General features: G+C 42.7%; 1 protein-coding gene across 4 annotated transcripts in view; it reads right to left on the bottom strand.

Annotated features, from left to right (window-relative positions):
• Positions 1-20,307, bottom strand: part of LOC106483655 (V-set domain-containing T-cell activation inhibitor 1-like) — a 39,519-nt gene that overhangs the window by 15,719 nt on the left and 3,493 nt on the right. The window contains exon 3 of one of the 4 annotated variants that reach the window (XM_067298021.1): positions 13,825-14,121. The exons of the other annotated variants lie outside the window; for them this stretch is intronic. The gene's annotated coding sequence lies outside the window, so the exon portion shown is untranslated. The remainder of the gene's footprint in view (positions 1-13,824; positions 14,122-20,307) is intronic. 4 annotated transcript variants of the gene reach the window in all.

Raw genomic sequence — 20,307 nt, 5'->3', positions numbered from 1 at the left:
GGTGTCTTCTCTTCCCCCTGGGCCAACTGTGGGGGGATAACAAGACGTGGGGAAGCTCATGGTGCCATTCTGCTGCCTATTGCTTCAGGTGAAACCAAGTTTCCTGGAGTAAGCAAGGCCCCAAGTGCAGCCCCTGGGGAACCCACTTGTCCCATGAGGGCTGGAACTTATGTACTCATGCTCTAAAATCCAGTCACAAGAGCTGAATTTCCCCCTCTCCCTTTGTGGCCAAGCCCTGGTTACATTTCGTTTATCAGCCCTTTCCCGATACCTAGCACAAACCATCTGGCTTCTTTGGCTTCTTTGGCTTCTTATAGCAAGCAGGAGGCGAGTGTCTGCCAGGATCCCTGCCCTGGCTCTAGATACACCTCCACACTACGCCCTTCTGGCTGAGCTGGACTGTGAAGGGTTGAGCTTGGGCTGTGACATGATAGATGTCTTTTGTGTTGGAAAGCTCGAGGCATCTCCTTGGGAGGTCAGTTCTTCTACTCTTGTTGTAGTAGAGGTTAGCTTAGCCTTAAAATACTCTGCTCAGCATGAGTGACTTATTTTTGAGAACTTGTGGAAGGCTATTGGTGTTCTTTGCTCTGTTTTGAAAAGGGCAAACAAATGATGCATAGTGGCTGGCAAAATTGGCATAGGGAAAGACTTTGTTCTGCAATGTAAGTACCATGAAACCTTCACCCATTCGAGTTATCTTATGGATTAAAACCAATGTGACCTGCATGGTTTTGATGGACTTCTCCTGTGGTCATCTCCCTTCCAGTTGTAATAGTTACTTTTCCAGGCATGGGTATACATTTATGCTAAGTGAGGTTATCCCATATGTGTTTCCTTCTTGCCTTCCTTTAGTAAATGAAACAGATACTGACAGACAGTTTTATCTACCTAACTAGTTCTCCATGGTGCTTCACAGAAGTTAGCTTTCTGCGTGCCCCCCTGCCCCTGCTGCAGCTTTGTACAAAAATACTATCAGAAAACCTCTTGTCCCGTTCTCTGGCCTGGCACTGAGCCAAGAACAAGGTGAAGCTGGAGGGGCCATGGCTCCACACTAGCTTGTGCTTATGCTGGAGAAAGTCCTGCTCCAGGCCTGAAGGAGGGCAGCCTGGCTGCCGGTGCTCTGCAGCAGTGCTCTGTAGAGCTGCTGTAGCTGTGGCCCCCTCTTCCTGTAGGTAAAGTTGGTATTTATGATACCTCCCTATGCAGAAGGAACTCCAAATCTGATAGATGTGACCAACTAACAGGTCTGTGTAAAGTAGCAGACAGGAACGAGCCAAAAGCCAGATCTTGTAGAAGCAATGCCCTTCTCCTGTAGGGCCATCCATTTTCTAACAGTGTTAATTCTGCCTTAGGAACTGATTGAAGGTTGTTGCTCCAGCTGAGCCTGTTGTTTGTGTATCTGGCTTTGGCTAGTTTACTCCCACAGAGTCCCTTTGGGGTTTCTGGTTCTCACAAATGTCAGTTCCAAAGTCTTGTGGGATGGGGGGAAGTGGGATCAGACCTGCAATACCAAATGACATCCAAAATGCATGTGAATGTTGCTCACTTTTGCCATCCACGTGCTTCTGTTAGTTCCCTATTGAAGTTTAAGCCTGTACATAAAGGTGGAGTAAGGAAGGTCTTGTTTTGTGAAGTAGTACTTAACTGCAGGTGTGTTTTAGCTGGAGCACCTGGCCCTTACTTTAGCTTAATCTATTGTTTAATTGAAATAACATTTCTTTCTGGGTTGAGCTGACACTGCTTGAAATGGAAATGTTCACACCCAGCCTACACAAGGATTGCTAAACTGGAGATCTGTTCCAGTCTCTGCACTTCAGCTGGTGCAAGATGTTTCAGTCACTACATGGATGAGGGTTTAAAATGAATAGTTTCTATCTGCTCCTTCACATCTTGCCCTTCTGAAGTGATGGCTTAAATGAGAAGGAAGTTTAGCAAACTGATGCATCTTTTTTTTTCTCTCTATTTTGAAATTTAAAAATCAATTTACTATTCATTTTATCCTGACAAAGGAGTTTTGACTCATTTTTCAGAGGCTAAAACAATTAACTGGGTAAGACTTTGCAGTGAAGAATCATTCCCTGAAGAATTAAAATACTAAGTAATCTCTTTTAACACACTAACCTATTTAAGACAGACTAAGGCATGCAAGGCAGTTAAAGCATATGACTAAATTGCAAAACTCAAAACTGTGTGGCAACATCTGTGTCATCTAATGTTTGCATCACGGGTGTGAGTCCATTTAGTGAACAAGCTAGCTCAGCCCTGCCATAAAATGAAATCAACCAAGTAGGCAAATAAATAAATGTTCTGAGGGCCTGTAAAGCAGCAGGGCTCTGTGTCTCAAAGTAAATTATTTCCTATTGTTTCATTCCACGGGGGGGGGGGAGGGCAGACAGGCAGGGGGAGAGAAGGACATAAATGCTCCTGGTGAAGGCTCGCCTCCCTTGAAGGGAGGTTAAGAAAATGGTTTAAGAAAATGGTACTATCTGCAGGCACCATGTTGACTCTGGAAATAGCATTGCTACAGTTGAAGCATGGAGGATGTTCCTCTGTGAACAGCTCTGCTGGTTAGGACCACTGGGATCACAGGAAGGGAAAATGGATGGAAAAGGGTAGAAAAGTTCCGCTCAAGTCAGCGGCCCATGTTGTGGGCAGATGGCTTTTCTGTTTTCTACTGCCTTAAACCTTGCTGGCAACTGTTAGATCATAGGCCAGCAGTGACCATGCAGCTGGAGCATGACCCTCCTGTGATCATATGGTGGGGCAGCAATTCTGGGAACTGAGCAGTCAGGCTATGATACAGGAAAACCGGATGTTTTAAGTAACCAGTCCAGCAATGGCTTGTAGCCATGGCACATCTGTATAATCTGTATACTGCAAAGAACAATCAGTTTGGGATCCAGACCAGAAAGGACAGCTGACCTGGGAATTGAAGGTCTAGAGAGGGATCAGGAGAGGCCGTTATGGGACAACGGGTTGAAGCAAGGTGCTGGCCGGGGCGGGAAGGGAGATGCTGCGGCTGGAAGCCTTTTAGCACGGTGGAGGTGTCTTTGTGTGGTGCTCACCAGGTACGACGCTCCGATTTAAAAGCTGTTGCGGACTAAGTGAATTTAACAATTTGGATGTTGTATTGAAGGGATTAATTTGGTTGCCAGCTCTTCCACTTGTTTTGCCAGCCTCCAGTACTGGCTGAATAACATAGGTAAGGCACTGAATGAATGGTGGTACAAGCTGTAACAGACACCAGTAATCCTGAAAGGCTTGGCCAAAAGCGTATCAGAGATGAATGAAGACAGTTGCCAAGAAAACTACTCATTACATACCTGGCAGCACTTTGTGGCTTAGTCACTGAAGTGCTGACATATTTCTTCCCTCTCCTTGTGTACTTCTGGCTTTCAAGAGCAGCTATTATGCTAACTGGTTGCTGTTACTGATGTTTGTGGGAGAGTGTGGGGGTGAACTTTTTCCCTGACGATGAAATCCTGGCAGCACCTAGAGCAAAGAAATGCCACCCTATTATGCCTCATTCACCTTTAGGCCATCTTCTGTCACTTCTGTTCTTTAAACGCTTTCTGCTCATATAACCACCCAGTCCTGTTACCCTTGGTAGTAGAAAGCTAATGAGTGAGCTTGCAAGCGGAAATTACAGTTTGGTTTGTTGGAGAAAGTTCTTATGATGCAACTGTCTGTACCGAAACTTGGTGTTTGTTTCTGATCTGATCTGAAAGAAATCTATAAACAAAATGAGGCATCATTCAGAGAGCTGTCCTATAATCAGTTGAAGGAAAGATACCTCAGAGGCTTCAGTGAGGGACATGCTGGCAGGTATCCAAAATGAAAATTTCCCTTTTTAGGGTTTTAGCTTTGGAGGTAAATCATCCTGATTATCCCAATCTGAAAGTAACTTTCTGGGGATTGTGAGAGAGGGCAGGTAGTACTCTTGCAGCCAAACTCTTGTGTAATTCACCCTCGCAGCTTCGGGCAGCTGGAAGAAGTGCCCTTTGCTTCCAAGGGGAGTGTCTGGAGCTTTAAGCTATAAAGTGTGCTGTGAGAGCAGCCAAGTCCTGCGTTGGGATCTTGACTTTTTTTTTTAGGTGCACTGTAACAAACTTGATGTGTCTGTGGATGGAGAGGTTGGCAAAGACAGCATGTGCCGCTCTTGTGAGGGCAACTGAAGGCTGGTCTGTGTTTTTGTTGTTGTTTTTTAGCTTAGTCTGTAGCTGTTTAAAGCTACCCCACCTTGTCCATGCCTGCTATGCACTGGAGTGTCATGGACTCTGTTCACACTTACTTTCTTTTCCCCTTGCTGTGCTCCAGCCACACCTCCCATGCTGTGGAGGTGGTGGGTGAAGTGCTGACTCTGTGCTTGCCAGTGTTTTTCCCCATGCTTCTGGAATTTCCCACTGCCTACTTTTCCCACTGCCTCCACTGGCTTCTTATCGTGGGCCGTGGTCAGGCTCTAGGGCTGAAAGATTGTTATCAAATGCATAGCTGCTCCAAAAAGTTATCCCATTGCAGGGATAGAGAGTGAATGAATGGCGGTACATGATTCACTCCCAGGGGAAAGCTGCACCCCAGACAGAGTCCTAGGTGCTACAGCAGGAATTTATACACCCACCCCTTTCCCTGGTTTCGAATAAATGGTTTTGGTAAGGAGGATTATCCACATGCACAGAAATAAGATGGGTGTGGGAGTTAAAAATTATGTGACTTGAGTATGCAGGATTCAAACTCGCAAACACCTTCCCAAAGATTTGAGGGGAAAATAGCAGAACTTTGGATGTAGCTGAACAAAAAGGGAGTGTGTACAAGTTAGCACAATCTAGTTACCTATTCATTCCAATTTCTAGATTTTACTGTTGATTTCAGAATAACCTTTCTAATAGCTCTCAGACTAAAGCTGTTTGTGGCTTTGAAAAATGGGAAGGGTTTGAGTAGCTCAGGGGACCAGAGCTAAATGTAGCACATCTCATTTCAAGTTTCAGAAGGAAGGAAGCATGCTCTTGGTACACAAGTGAGGACAATTCGACAGTGATCAAATGATGCTCCAGTCTTGTGGTATGTGGTGCTTTCACGTTGTATTTGGTGTGATTGAATTTCCAGAGAACCAAGATCCATATAATCCATATAACTGTCATGTCTGAAGAATTTTGGTATCTGTCATCTACTTGCTTCTCTTGGGTGAAGGTCAATCCAGGGATTAGGTGAACCATATTTGTACACAGATCCTTAAGGCATTTCCTGCCACTGCTGCCTGTGGGGTCTGTGTTATAGACAAAGTGCTCCATTGCCACCAGTACTGGAGCTTTCAGTAGTAGGTTTGCATCCTGTTCTTCTAAAATATGCTTTGTCCTCTAAGTAAGATAACTCTTGTACTAAGTTTAATAATTAGGTTTTCAAAACTCTCCGCTGCTTCTCAGAAAGCAAAATGGCAAGGCAGTGTCTTTTTTTTTTTTTTTTTTTTTTTTTCCCCCCCTTCCCCCTCCTGTGGGCAAAGACTCTTGATTTAGGGAGCGATATTTGCCCTCTTAAACCCTAATGTGTTCTTGGCCCCACCTAGCCCTGTCATTGCCATCATAAGTCCTCCTGGGTTTCTGAAGGTTTGATGCTGCCTGGGTGTAAGCTCAGGGAGCATGACCTAAGCAGTGTATGCTGTAGCCCATCCTCTGCCTCATCTTGTGCTTACTGGGTGAAGCTTATTCCCTGTGGCTAGTGATGTATGGTGGTCTCATGCCCTTTTATGAAACTTCTAAAGAGAAACCAAAAAGTCATTGTTCCTTTTTGCAATGTCTTTCTGACAGCCCCAAAGAAACTTCCTCTTTCTCTCTATTCCTTTTTGTTCCTCTGAAAGTTTCCGCTGCTTTTTCTGTCAGTTCCAGCAAAATGTTTTTTTCTCTTTTGCTGAATAATTTATTTTTAAGAAGAATAAAGAGCTGGTCAGTCTCTTCTAAGAGACTGCAGCTGCATGAAAAAGGTGTATATGTGTGTGTGTGTGTGTGTGTGTGTGTGTGTGTGTGTTTTTTTTTTAAAGCCTTAATGACTAGATCACAAGTGCTAATGTAAAAAGAGGTGAGAGTTCCTTCAGTTGAATTAAAAAATATATATATTTTTTATATATATGTCATATAAAATTTCCCCTCCCCTCTGACTTTGAAGGCAACTCCTGTCCAAATATCTGGTTCTAGTAATCTGACTGACATCTTGTTTTACTGTTCTATAACTTCTGAAGATAGAGGTATTGCAGAGTAAAATGTTAACACGCAAATAAGGACCTCAATTCTTCACTGTGGGTTTTCTTTCTCTGGCATGTGACCCTTAAAAATCAGTGTCATTACTGGATTCTGGAATACTCGATTCAAAAAACAAATAGCTAAGCCCATGCCTAGGTTCACTATGTAAAGAGTCCTGTAGAGATTAATAGGATTACTGAAGTCAGTAAAACTGTATTTGCTGGATTAATACAACACTGATACTAATATTTCCAAATTGGATGATCTGAAGCTAGCTGTGAAAATGAGACCTGTTTTTGAAGAGAGATATGATGCAGACTGGATTACTAGTACCACTTTGGAGTTGAGAGTTCAGCCTCTCTCAGTAGCATGTAATGGGTGCCTAGTTATTGCCATAATCTTTGAAAAGTTTGGTCAGCCTTCTCGCTGCCTGTGAGTATGTGTGAGGGTTCAAGTTCTTGCTGGCCATAAGCTGAGGAGAAATATTTGTAGGCTGTATTGGGGTAGGACAGAAGGGTGAAATCGAGTTATCTCATTGCATTCCTCTGGCCCTCTCAAGTATTTGAACTCTTTTTCTTTAGCCAGTGTGCCAAATGATGTGAAGCCCTGTATATAGCCTCTCATAAAACAAACAGGCAAAAATAACCAAAATGGACTGAAATACATGGGAGGTTCTGGCACATTGTGGGTGTGGCTGATAGGTATTTCTCCTTACTCCTTTATGTGTCCCTCTTGGGCAACTAGTCCTCTCCCTTTCGCTATAGTAGTTAGCTGTTTTAAGGGGGTTTGTACAATCTGTATTACAGGGTCCCCGCATTAAATGATTCCGTCTCTTTGAAGGATGGGGTCTTCTAATGCTGCTGTTGATCTGTTGCCTGTAAAAACACCACACCAAAAAATCTCCACCTAGATCAAACTTCAGCAAAGAGCTTGCAGCTCTGTCAGTACGATGGGCTAAACTTGCCTTTCGCATCTAGCTCACAAATCTCGGAAGGCTTTGAACTCTTCCTTCGTTACTAAGCCTCTCCAGAGGGGCTAGGACTCCTCTGTGTGTGCACAGCTATGCACATGCAGAGCTCATCCAGGCTTCCTGGAAAAGCAGGCAGAGTGGAGGATTGCTGCCAGAGATGAGAGAAGGGAGGGAGCCAGGCTTGTGGCTGGCAAAGGGATGGGAGAAGCAGAGTGCTGCCCCCTGCTACCAAGGAACTGGTGTCGCTGAAGCAGCAGCTACGTGACTTCTCCAGACCTCTAACTCAGCAGGGCTGTGGGTGATTTTATGCTGGAGCATGCTTTGCCTGTGCCTTGAGCTGCGCCTGCTGCCTCGTGCACACTGAAGCAGGCACGCGCCTGACCTCAACTCCCGGCCCAGTGTCTAGGTTATCTCAGCCTTCAATGTCCTCTGCTGCTCACAGCTGATATATCTCCTAAAGCCGGTGAATGAGATTCCCTTTCTTGTTTTCTCTATCCCATGTGTACAGGGTCTTGACAGGGTGCAACTGAGGGGCCATAAAACTCTTCCTGGCTGAAGGAGAGGGGTTATAATTTGACAATAATTGAGTTGCTAGGGGTTCCTGCCTGGTGTGAGCTGCAGGCTCTCACAGCTTCACAAATGACTTGTGCACAGCAGTGGGACAAAGTATACTAGAAGAGGAGGGGAGAAAAAGCGGGGTTGGGGGTAGGGGAGAGGGGCAGACTTGCATTGAATTAAACTGAAGCTTAACTTATGGGGAACTTCAGCAAAATGGAAAAATACATTTTGGGTCAGTTTAAAACACCTCATCTGGCCTAAAACAATGCATGAGTTTCATTTGGAATCAATGAGTATTCCACTCCTGAAAATTCATTTAGTTTTCCAAAGGATTAACATGCATCAAATGGGGTTTTGTGGGTTTTTTGAAGACAAACAACAACAAAAAAACCTTTGTCATCTCTGAATGGAGTGTCCTGACTGTTGCTAAAATTTTACCTTGTTCTATGCATTATGCTGTATAAACGTACTATTTATGCAAGGGTGAAGTATTGTCATAACAGGTCTCCATAATGGCCCTGTGATTAATTGAACAACTCTGGATTTATGTGAGTTCACATGAAAAGAATTGAACCCAAAGTAAGAACAGTATTGTGCTATTTATACTGTAAAGCTGCAAACAATAACATCTTTTTTGAAAAAACTGTCAGCATTTAGTGTAATAACTTCATAAGTATTTGTGGTGATGGCATTAGCTGTCTCTTACTCAATACATTATCCATTTAAAAAGTCTTTTTTTATTTTTTTATTTTTATTTTTTTAAGTCAGCAGCTATCTTTCACACCAAGCCAGGGTTATAAAACCCCCACAGTAAATGTCATCAGTCCAAAGGAAAAAAGAGGAAAACTCCCTCCTTTTGAACTTTCAAATTCACATAACGGATAAAAGCCTGGTCACAAGGGGGGAGGGAGAAAGGTAAATTCTGGGGGACTTTCCTAGGAAGCAGAAGGGAAACTATTTCGGGCTTGAAAGACTGCTTTCAGCTGATTGTCTAGTCAATAAAATGTCTTTATTACTTTTGTTTGATGTCTTATCTAGGAGGAAATGTGACATACTAACTCTAGAGAATTTCCATTCTCCAAAATTGCTTTCCAGTTTGATACTGTGAAAGCAAAGAAAATCCTGGCCTTCAGATGTTTATTTGTGCTGGCAAATGTTGCCAGCAACAGGCTTGAGGGCTTTAAATTCTGCCAGTTGCTCTTCTAGATAGTGGGTCACATGTAATTCCGTCTCCCCTTACCTTGTATTAATTTGTATATTGTTTAATTAAAAAAAAAATCTTCATCAAAATGAGATGATGATACTAGTGATGCATGTACACAATTCAGCTTAGATACGGTTATCACTTAGTTTATTTTTTACCAGACCAGTTTATTTTTCTTCTTTATCAGACCTATTGCTAGAGAATACGCTTTCTTCCTGACTCATAACCCTACAGTTGATTGGTTCCGTATTTCTTGATAGGTGAGAGCAGGAAGAAAGTTGTGGAGCAAATGAAGTTTAGAGAGTAATTATTAGTGCCCTCTAGAAAAGTGTTGAGTATTCATCAAGAATACTCAACAGGACGGGTGAGCTTAAGAGCTAAATGAGACTAATAGCCATGCTGTGGCCTTTGCAGGGTTGGACATGGAAATACTGGGAGAAGTGGGTCTGAAAATGGAAGCTTGGAGTGCCAGGGTGAAAGGAGATAAAGAAACTTGGATTGACCAAGGTTGGTGTAACTTGCCTTGGCTCTTCCCCAGGGCACATGCAGGCCACTGTTAACTTGTGGCTGAACTGGCTGAGCTCTGTGTCAGTCACCTCATGGAGGGTGTGCGTACCTGAAGGGCAGACCTTTACGGCAACAGCTGGGTCTGAGCGAGATAAGCCACCTGACTTGCATCCTGGGTTTTTTCCTAAGCTACAAAATGCATCTTATTGGACATGCTTGTAAGCAACTGTTTGTCAAACTTTTTATGGCCCTGGGATTGAGCAAAGGTATTAAACTCATTGATGTCACAGCCACTGAACCCAAAGGAGTTATTCTCTGCCTGAGCTGACCTCTCCCAGAGCATTGCTCTGTTAAAGCAAAAGCAAAGGTGTTCTCTTTTTATTTTTTTTATTTTTAATCATTACAAATGGACTTGCAGCTGCAGTTTACATGAGAACTTCCTTTTCAGGGAGTGAGGAACTGTTTATAGAACAACCTTCTATTGGAGTTCATACGAGTAATTCATAGCATGTACCCTGAACACCTGTGCCCTAACAAAGTATCTTGGATATTCCTCTGTGTTCTGGTGGCGGTGCTTTTTGAGCAAAAAAACCCAAGTAAGTGCAATGAATGCAAGTAACTAAGAAAGGAAAGAGTCATTCCATTCTCCAGAAGCCTGTGTTAACCTTCTTCATAGTTACCCTTTGAAATGAGCAAAGCACTTGCCAAGTGTAAACTTTGTGCTAGTAAAAATATTAGGTCTTAGTGGTTCAAGGACTCTTGAACCAATGATAAAAATGAGGCTGACAGTCGCCAAATATTACAGGTTTCAAAAAACCCCAAAACTTCCTACTCAACCCCTGCTTTTTGAAAATATTTACAGATAAAACTGAAGTCTACGCAGACTTTTAATCCTAGTTGCGCTGGTAAGAGAGCTGAATGTATCTATTTGGTTGTTATAGGCACAAGAATATTGCCGTCCAGTTTATTTCTGTCCATCAGAAATGGACAGAAATAGGCCCCTAAAATAGTCTGTCAGCACTTCATGCTTTTTTTTTTTTTTTTTAAACTAAGGTGTAAATAACGGTTCCAAGTGGAAAACAGCCATGCATTGAGTTAATGCGATGCACATACAATACACGATATAGACCTGTGTTGAGATGCCCAAGTTATTTTGCCCAGATGTGTGAAGCAGAGAAATCTGGACAACTGGCTTGAGAGCTGAGGTAGATGTATACTATTTCAGTGAGGCTGAAGGTGAAGGAAATGTCTTGAACAATCAATTTGGATGAATAGGAAAAAGATAAAATAGGTATCATAAGCTCTTCTTAAAGCTCCTGCAGGCCCTCCACTCTGGAATGTTTCTCAATAATCTTTCAGATTTCATTTCTAATGGTTGGTTCAGATCTAGTTCAGCCAAACTGTTTAAAATCTGAAGCATGAGTCTCTCGAGTATTATAAGTGTGGTCAGATCTTGTATCCTTTCCACCAGCAAAAGTGCTTTTGTCTGTTACCAATGTGATAGTATTGCATTTTTCCCCACATGTAATCATGACCACACAAGGAGGTGCTGGCTTCTTCTCAAAGCAGCAAGCTCAGGTTTTGGAAGCAAAGAGAGGAACTTCTTTCTTTTAAAGTGCTTTGACAGACTACCTATGTTTGCTTCCTATAGGTGTGTTTCTATTCAGAGACATGGAATGAGACAGAGGTGGCATCCTCTCACTTTCAGTTTTATAGGAAGGACAGGGTACGGTTACTATGCTCATGTGTGGATACAATTAATTTTCACCCACTGCCTGCCCTCTTCTGTAGGTAGATGTGGGAAATCTGAATGTGGTTTCACTTTTAGAATTGTGTGTTTGTTTTTTCTATTCTAGTTCAATGTCTTGACTTTCCTGTTGGAGCCTGTGTAGCACTTGAACAGAAATTCTTGTGAATGATTTTAGGTGGGGGCTGTACTTGGCTAGAGTTATGCTCTTCTAAAATAGAAGATAATCCTCAGTCCTAGCTGCTTGGGGATGTCAGGAGAAAAAAAAAAAAATAAACAGAAAACAATCAGTGGACTACTTTGCAATAGAAAGATCTCTTCCTCTGGAGAAAGCAGAGGAACAGGGTCTGATAGAAGCCACAATTTCCTGTGCTGTCGCATTTCCTACTGTAACATCCTTCTGTGACTTCATTTTCCCATTACAGAATGGCACTGGCAACCTCACAAATCCTGATTTTCACAGGGCACAGTTGGTCACTTTTTTCTCTTTAGGATCCTGCTACTTGGGACATCTGGCTACTGACTTCTATACCAACATGTTTTGAACCAATAATGGGTTAGATTTCATGTACTTCTCAACAGTAACTAACTCTAACAGCCCTATTGCAGCTGAGGCAGCGAGAAAGCAAACTTTTTGCATTGGGTGTTGTCTTCCCAAACAGAATGACTGAGGTGAGGGAACACAAACTGTTATCCTGTAACTGCTAGAGGAAAACTGCACAGAAGTGCATGGGACAGAAGACCAAATTCTCATATGGATTCTCTGATGTCTCATTCTGCTATTAAAGCTTTTGCTATTCCTCTCTCCAACAGAAATTCTCTGGACTCTTACAAGAACTAACTTGATGGGGATATTTTGGTTTTTCTCTCGCCCCAAGGAAGGCACTAACATAAGCTTATCTGCTTTTTCACTTAATTTTGAAAGACCTGTCTAATGGCTACGAAGAATGTTGGGGAGATGAGGGAGGAGTTGGACAGGTGCTTTGCTTGATCACATAAGCCTCATTTCTCCTAAGAAACCAGGTTGTAACCTGTTAATCACATCTTTAAAAGATTGGCTAATACTTTCTAGGTTGTGAAAAAACAGAAATGTAAAGATAAGCCAGTCTTTGAACTTGATAAATAGAAGACAACAACCCTATATACAAATAGCTTATAGTTCAGAAGAACTATGTGGGGGATATAAGTCCTAAAAGTTGCTGTAAGAGGGAGAGAGGTTTTCAAATGATCTTTAGTTTGCTCTTCTAAGGTGATATAGTTCAGTGATTATGGAACTCTGTTAGCAAACTGTCTCATTTCCTCAAAGGGCGCTTACTTTTGTTGTGGTGATATAACCTTTCATCAGTTGCTCTGTGGTGTTAAACATGGTATAAAACTTGTCATCTGAAAGAAGGCTATAGCTGAAAGCAAGCTAGAGAAATAGTATCTGAAAGCAACTAGATGGTGTCAAGTCTATGAATGCTACTCAGATGTCTTGTGTTGCAATAGCATCTGATGGTCACTTAGTAGTGGACGATAGGGTCATCTTGGGTGTTGTGGTGGAGAACACTTTAGATATGACTCTGAGCACAAAGTGCTTTAGGAACTGGATTAACTTTGTACAATTCTGCTATAAAACCAGCTTGCTAGCTAGGTAGCCAGGCTCAATCTATGCTAGTAAAGCAGTGAATGGGTAGCTGCTGCCATCTCTTTTTGTAATCAGTAGTTCACCAAATGTAATCCTTCTCAGTGTCAGAGATGCCAAACCGAACATTAACATGTTTATGCTGTTTTAAGCGCAATGGTGAGCAGTGACTTGAAAAAGAGGAGCATCTTGTGCAAAACCACAGGCTTTCATGCTGTGAAAGATCAGCCTGACCTCTCTGCAGTTTTATACTTTGATTATAGGAAACCTCCTGCAAAAATTTAGGTAAACTTAGTTTTACAGTATGTTTCCAACCAGACCCAAACTGGAAGTTGAGGGTGTGAAATGCAGAGCCCAAATAAGGCTTGCAATTTTGGCAGTGCATGGCACCGACCTACAATTTGGCCTCTAAGCCTCACCTTCCCCTGGGAGAAAGTAAGCTTTGTGATCTGGTCAGATTTTCAAGCTCAGTAGACAGGAATGATAGGTGAGGTCCTACATCTTGAAATTAGGTAATCGATCTAAAGCAAAATCATCTCAAATCTTTTAAGGATTTAGTCCTGCACAATGGGACTCTGTATTGAGCCCCCAGTTTTGCAAACAGAAGGGTCTCCTTCAGGTGAAGTGGGCAGTTGCCTAGGGCACTAGTCTGCAAGGAGCAGCAAGAGTCCTAGGAAGCAGCAGCCCTCAAGGTGGAAGGGTTGGCAGCTACTCTTTGGCGAGAGGGTGAAGAAAGAAAGAGGCAACTTCTCCACAATCTTTGCCTTACCCCTTCCCAGTCCTTCCTCCTCCCCCTTGTCGCCTTGTGGTAGCAGTAACTCAGCCCTTTCCCTTCTGGAGCAGCAACATTTAGTTTTACTTATGTTCTTGAGAAGTCTCAGCTGTCCTCTGGCTGGAACAGCCCTTGTGTGGGGGGGGCCCCCACTTAATCTCCCTTGAACACTTAACTCTTCCCCTTCCCTTGGCTAACACCCTGTAAAGTACCTTCTGATGGCAGCTCTCACAGCAGGGTTTTTTCCTTGTGTGATCCAGGCCCAGTAGCTCCTTCTGTAACAGCTGAACAGGCTGTAGCTCCACTGGCAGTGATCTAGTAGCTCTGGCAGTTGAAGCAGCAGGCTCAGTGCCTCCAGCCGTGTAACAAAGATGCCAGTTGTTCTGTGTAGTAGCAGCCTCCAGGGGCACATCTGTTTTGGTGCCCTTCAGGCTCTTGGCTGGAGCTGTGCACAGTGATGAGTCCTTTGCATCACCTCGATAATAACTTTCCTTTGGAAATCTAGGAATCTGTAGGTTGGAGCATTACAGTAATTGTAATGTCTGCGACACTGATTTTTGGAAACAATATTCAGTAGGTGTATTGTCTGGCAGCAGACTACTAGCTGGGCACATGATGTGGCTTAGAATATAAAAGGCACAAAAATGTGCCATAGTGTTCCAGCAAAATCAAAAACCAAGATGTGCATGACTGGAAATATCCTCTGGTTATATCACCTCACAACTTTGCATCCTCAGGTATCTTCTCCAAGAATGTCAGCCAACCAACCAATACAATTTGGGAGTCCACCCAGAACTGAGCTGCCGGTTATAATTGCGTAGTTCCAGGCCCAGTCTTCTCAAATGTTTCTCTGTCCATATATACTAGAGTCATGAGTTAAAAAATTTGGGGCATCCTAGTTGCGATACTTTTAACTACTGTCTGCTGTCAAGACCCTTCTGGCAGTCTCTGCTTTAGTGACGTCTTGAGGTGCGTGTTTTATACATATTTGTGCACGTGTGAGAGATCTCTGAGTTTGTCTTCAGATTTTTCTTACTAGAAAATCCTGACAGTCTTGTAAAAAGGCTAGTTTCCTTATTCAGTCCTTGCAGAAATTTCATTTAAAATCATGAGCCAAATCCTTTGAAGTAGTGTTTGTACAAGTGCTGAGGATGGATTACAGAGGCAGGACCATATTTGGCTAGTTTTTTAGGTACCATGTAGCATGCTGTGGATACTTTGATAGGATTGAAAGGTTGTCCAGTCCTGCATATCTGGAAGTACTTAAGATTTCTTTTGTGATATGGTCAAATCTTCCTAAAAGACAATGCTATTCAATGTACAGCTGTTATTGCTGGAGTGAAAAAATGCTCTTCTGTTTTGTCATCAGGTTTAGGGAAGTGGATACTTCTAGAGAAAGGCTAACAAAGCTGTAGCCAGGAGAATTTTTGGTCATTGTGAAATACCTCTCAGTTTTGGTCTTGACAGATGCAGTAGCTAAGTAAGTATTCATACTGCTCCTGGCAAGAGATGTAGGGCTCCCTAAGCCACCTCTGTTTCTCACAGCTTGACTGCCACAATCCATGTTCTCTCCTGCCAGAGATACTCTGTGTAAACCTTTTGCATGGGGCCAAAACTGAGGTTCTGAGCATTTGTGGTAATGAAAAAGACGACTTGGGGCCTAATGGAGATGACTGAACTCAAAGTCAAAATTTTACAGAAATTCTTATTTGGAAAGATGAGATTCTTCTCCCATTTTGATTTGCTTACTAACAGAAAGAGTTGACATGTGCAACAAGAATTAAGTTGACTAGTCTTTAGTGATGGGAATGGGGACATTACCTTCTGCTTACCCAAACTGCATCTTGTTATTTCGGCTGGGGAAGGAAGTGAGGAGAGCCAAAAGTGTTTAAAGGGACTTACTGTGCAACCTACTGCAACCCTTGCCTTCATGGGAGTAGGGGTGTGATGTCCTCAGATGATATGAATGTACAAAGTGCTAATTGATTAGATATGGCATTGGACCGGGTTCACTTGCTTCAGCCATCTGTCTTGGGGACAGATTATGTTGCTAGCAAATGAAATGCATTGTTTGGATTTTTAGTGCACTTCTAAAATGTGTTAAATGCTATGGCTGCCCTTCTTGTAAACACAAATGTCTGTCTGTGGGATTATGTTATGGAACAAGCTCTTTCCCCCTTGCTGACATGCTTGTAAAGGTTTAACTAGCAAATATTAGGTGCAATTGTTATTGTGCCCTGTGCTTTACCTTGCACTTTGTTTAACAGATGTCAGTTAATGAGTTTAATACAATGAAGTACAGGGGAAAAAATTTATAGGAAGCAATTCAATTCTGTAAACTTCAGATGAGCTGATTTTAAAGCACTTCCACTAAATACTCAGAAATCTTCTCTAGATGTTAACATGCCAGTCTGAAGTCTGCAGTTCAAAGCCCTTACATCTCTGTCCTACTTCCAAATAGGATTTGAAGAGCCTCATTATTTACATATCTTACAGTAACCCAGATTTTGATGGCCTCAAAGCTGACCTCGGCACTTCTGTGGCTGTTTACTTAGACTGAACTAATAGCACATTGGTCTTTCATAATCCTTCATTCAAGCTGTAAACAGTCATCTGGGAGAAGAAGTCAAGGTGGCAGCTAGAGGAGGGCAGTCAACTGTTTAGAGCAGCTCTAAAGTGGAAGCCAGAGCTTTTAGGACCTGAAGCAACCCTGTTCCTAAGCTATAGGTTAGGGCAGATAAAATGTCTGAGAGTTAGCTTTGCAAAGGCTTGTAACCACCCAGACTCTGGATCTATCTGAGGTGAAATGCTTTCCCTTGTCTAAAAAGGGTGAGTCAAGGGGTGTCTCTGATCTGCACTTTGCTGCTAGTGAGTTGGTGGTGGTATCAACCATGAGTTGCATTACCCGAGCTGTGCCCTATTTCTTACAGCTGCTTCCCTCTGCCAAAATCTCCTATAACACAGGCTAAAAATGCATGGAGGGCTGGAGCCAAAAGAGTGCTTTTATGCCCACTGACACAAGGAATTTCTGGGTAGAAACTAACTTATGCCTCTCAACACAGAAGAGAAGTAAGAGAAAATGGGAACCAAGACACCAGAACTGCATTTTAATCAAGGCTATTCTATCTTAATTCAGTCTCTCCCTTCTTCTGGAGCGTGGAACAAATCTATATTTGGGGTGAGGTAAAGATATACTGCCAACCCTTTCAAGCCAGCAGGGTCGCACAGACTTATGCCAGCTTGTGTGTATCAGGTTATATCTAAATCAAAATGTTCAACTACAGCTGCAAAAGCAGTATTCAGAAGATGTATGTAAATTAGTATGGTGGTTTCACACCATGACTGCCATGAAACTTGTAGCTGTACTAAGGAACTCAAAAGAATTGTATGGAAGCTGAGTGAAGGATAACCTTTGAGGACCGAAGTCTGTTTCCCATGAAGAGTTTCAAGAGTCTCAGCCACACCTGCTAAATAACTCTGTCAGTTGTTTAATCAGACTGTTTTGCATTTGGTTTGAGAATATTGAAGGTTCATCCAGACTGTGGTGAAGCCAGATCTTGGTGGAGTAAAGTCAATCTGTGCTCAGCAAGACACTACCTCCATCCTCGGCCTTAGTAGACCCTGACTGCAGGCCTAAGAGGTTTTTGTGGAGTTGGGTCCCCCAGGGTATACTTACCACTGGGACAACAATGTTCTAGTGCAAAAAAACCCACTCTCCTCTGCTTCCTCTCTGTGGAAGGAGGAAAGAAATTGGGGGATGTGGGGAGGTAGGTAGTAGTACGAGTGTTATAGTATGGGGACTTGCATAAGTTTTAATCACAGGTGAAATGTAGGCCTCTTCTTCTTTTGCTTGGCACAGCTATTTCCCAGACTGTCTTGCAGAGGTACTTTTTCAGGGAAACTTGTTAGCATCAAAGTGACTTGGTTTTGTTTTATTCCCAGCAGAGGACTGGGAACATGCAAGAGATGCAGCACAGCATGGGTAGCATGTTTGTTTTCTGGCAGCACAGAACTTGGGGTAGGCAGCAGTTAGTGCATGTGTGACTAGCCAGTGCTGAACTCAGAGCTGCCCTGGGCAGCTGTCTGCAGCTCCGCTAACTAATTATAATTGTGCCAGCTGCAAGGAAAACTCAGCTTGCGGCCTGAGTAGATGGAAGCATTAATGTGGGTGAGGGAGCAAGGAGTGCGCGGCAGCGAACTAACCATGGCATGGCCCTTAGGGTGTATGTGGTAGAGCAGGAAAAGCAGCTATGCTCCCTGTCACCACCTCTGTTCGCCCTTTTGAATTCACAAATGCCTCTGGCCATCTTCCCACCATCCTTCTCCTTTGGAAGTCCTAAATGTGTATGTCGGGGTGAAGGGGATGAGGGATGGGACATGAAGATCAGGCTGAGAATCTCCTTCTACTTTTTTATTTTATGGGATAAAAATGCCTGTGCCCTGAATTTTCCTTCATCACAGCTACTTGAGAGATGTCCTTCTCTGGATAGCAATGTACATTTCAGTAAGAGGGAATTGTCACCTTTTGGGAGGTAACAGGGTTCATCATAACTGCAAGAATGAAATAGAGGTTTTCAAGATAGTAAGTGTGGTTTGGGTTCATGTCCGTGTTGTTTGTATGTTGTTTATTTGTTGTAATGGGAAAGAAAAAGACAATTCCAGCTCCTCCAAAGCTGGATAGCTAAAACAAGCTCGTTCTGCAAATGTAAACTGTAGTCAGTTTACATACACTCAAGGATGCAGAGCACAAAATGAAGCAACTCCGTATAGAACTTGAAAAAAATTATTCTTTTTAAAGAACAAACCACATGTGAATTGGGCTGCCTCAGCAAGTGAAGTGTAGGGAGTTCTGGATGTTGCTCTTGTTCTTGAAGTAATAATAAAATAGCCCTCTCTTCTCAAATGTGATAGCAAAAATCTGTTGGCTGTAGCTTAAATAACACTGTAACTGTGGTGATGACTGACCTCATTCTGGCAAGGCTGCTGAGAAAGGAGCTAAAAGCTAGTTTGCCTTTACAAAAATGGGTTAGTTCAGAAATTAAGCACATGGCATTGTATAATGTGGGAGACTCAGATGTTGAGAAATGACTCTAGGAAGCCAGAGGTGAAGAAATTATATTCATCCTTTAACCATATTTAGTTGAGAAATAGATTTGGACTGTACAACTAAACAACTTAATTCATAAACTGGGGAAAAATCAAGCAAATAGCTGAGTCCTTTACCTCGTTGTGTTGAGTCTTTCCAGCTGCCTTGCAGGGAAATTGAAAGTGAAATAAAATAATACAACCCCCCTGAAACTTAATATATGCACAAGAGGCGGGGGGGAAAATACATGCATGCAAATCCAAGTTGTAGGAATAATTTTAAAAGGCAAAGCTAGTATCCTCTAGATTTAATCTATTTTGCCCGCTTTCTCCAAGCCCTCCCCCCCCCCCCAAATCATTAAAGTCGTACTCTTGAACTACACCAAGCAAAAGCTGAATTGCACCAGTGACCTGCACTCTTCACTGACAGTGCAAAAGTCAGTTTGGAGTGGAACTGGTAAACTGCAGTGACCAAAGCAAAATACTTGAAATGAAGCCTTGCAAATGACCTTAAGTCCTGTGGTTTCATCCACCACAGGTGCTCTCTTTCAGAATGATATTGAGCACTGTTAATGTGATGCTGCATTAATGTCTGCTGCTCAGTAGATGGGCTGAGTGTGTTAAACAATTCTGCTTTCAGGGAGTATATTGCTGTATGTATCCTGTAGTTATAAGTTTTGCTGTTAGCAGCTTACTTGCTTTTAATACCTTGTAGATCTGTACAAATGGCATTTTACTGCTATTGAAATCTTACACATTGTCCTATCTACTATCAGAACAAGTTTCTCAGTGCAAAGTGGAGGTGGTTTGACTCTGCTGTTTCACCAAGAGTAAAGGGTCAAGAGGATGTGGTAAAGCCCATCATATATGGGCAGCCTTTGCTGGAATTTATGCACAAAGCTTAAGAAGGCAGAAAGCTGACTATATGGGTTTGAGACCTTCCCCGCCAAACCTGCCAGCGATGGACATTCTGCGACAGTGGCTAAGCTGAAGTAATGTTTGTTGCCAAAGGTGCCATTATCTTGTAACTAGAAAAGCTGTGGTTGGTTGAGCTCTTCTGGTGTGTATGTGGAATTTTTCTTTTCTGTGGTTGCTTTGAAAGCAAAAACAAAAAGTGGTAACCCACAGACAAAAAAACCCAACAACCACCAACAACAAAAAATGGAAACTCCCCCCTATGGCTTTAAGGTAGTTGGCTCTGGGATGTTAGAAAATCTTCTCTGAAGTTAATGTGGTCACATTCCTAATAAGAAGTTGCATAATTTAACATGCACAAAGCCAAAAGCAGGTCTTCCACGCCTAGAATTTGTCTAATTTGGAGTCCTTTAGCTAGCTATGTATTGCTGTGTTTTGAAACTGTTTGTGTTGGGGTGAAGCAGGGTTGTTCTGAGCAGTGCTTGCATTCCTAGAGGGTAACAGGCACGCTGAGGCTTTAGCAGTTTAAGACATAAATATATATTCTAGTCCTTCTACAATATCCTCCCTGACTCAGCAGGCATCCTGAAACCAAGGGGTACAAACTGCCTTCCTTTCTTCAGTCTTTAGGACACCAGCTTGAAGACTCTGTCCTAGTACGTGTGTGTGTGTGTGTGTGTGTGTTTTAATTACAG

Source organism: Apteryx mantelli, chromosome 1 (genome assembly GCF_036417845.1).
Source record: "Apteryx mantelli isolate bAptMan1 chromosome 1, bAptMan1.hap1, whole genome shotgun sequence".
Classification (NCBI taxonomy): domain Eukaryota; kingdom Metazoa; phylum Chordata; class Aves; order Apterygiformes; family Apterygidae; genus Apteryx; species Apteryx mantelli.
Note: the sequence above shows the minus strand (reverse complement) of the source record. Positions and strands in the feature narration are given on the sequence as shown.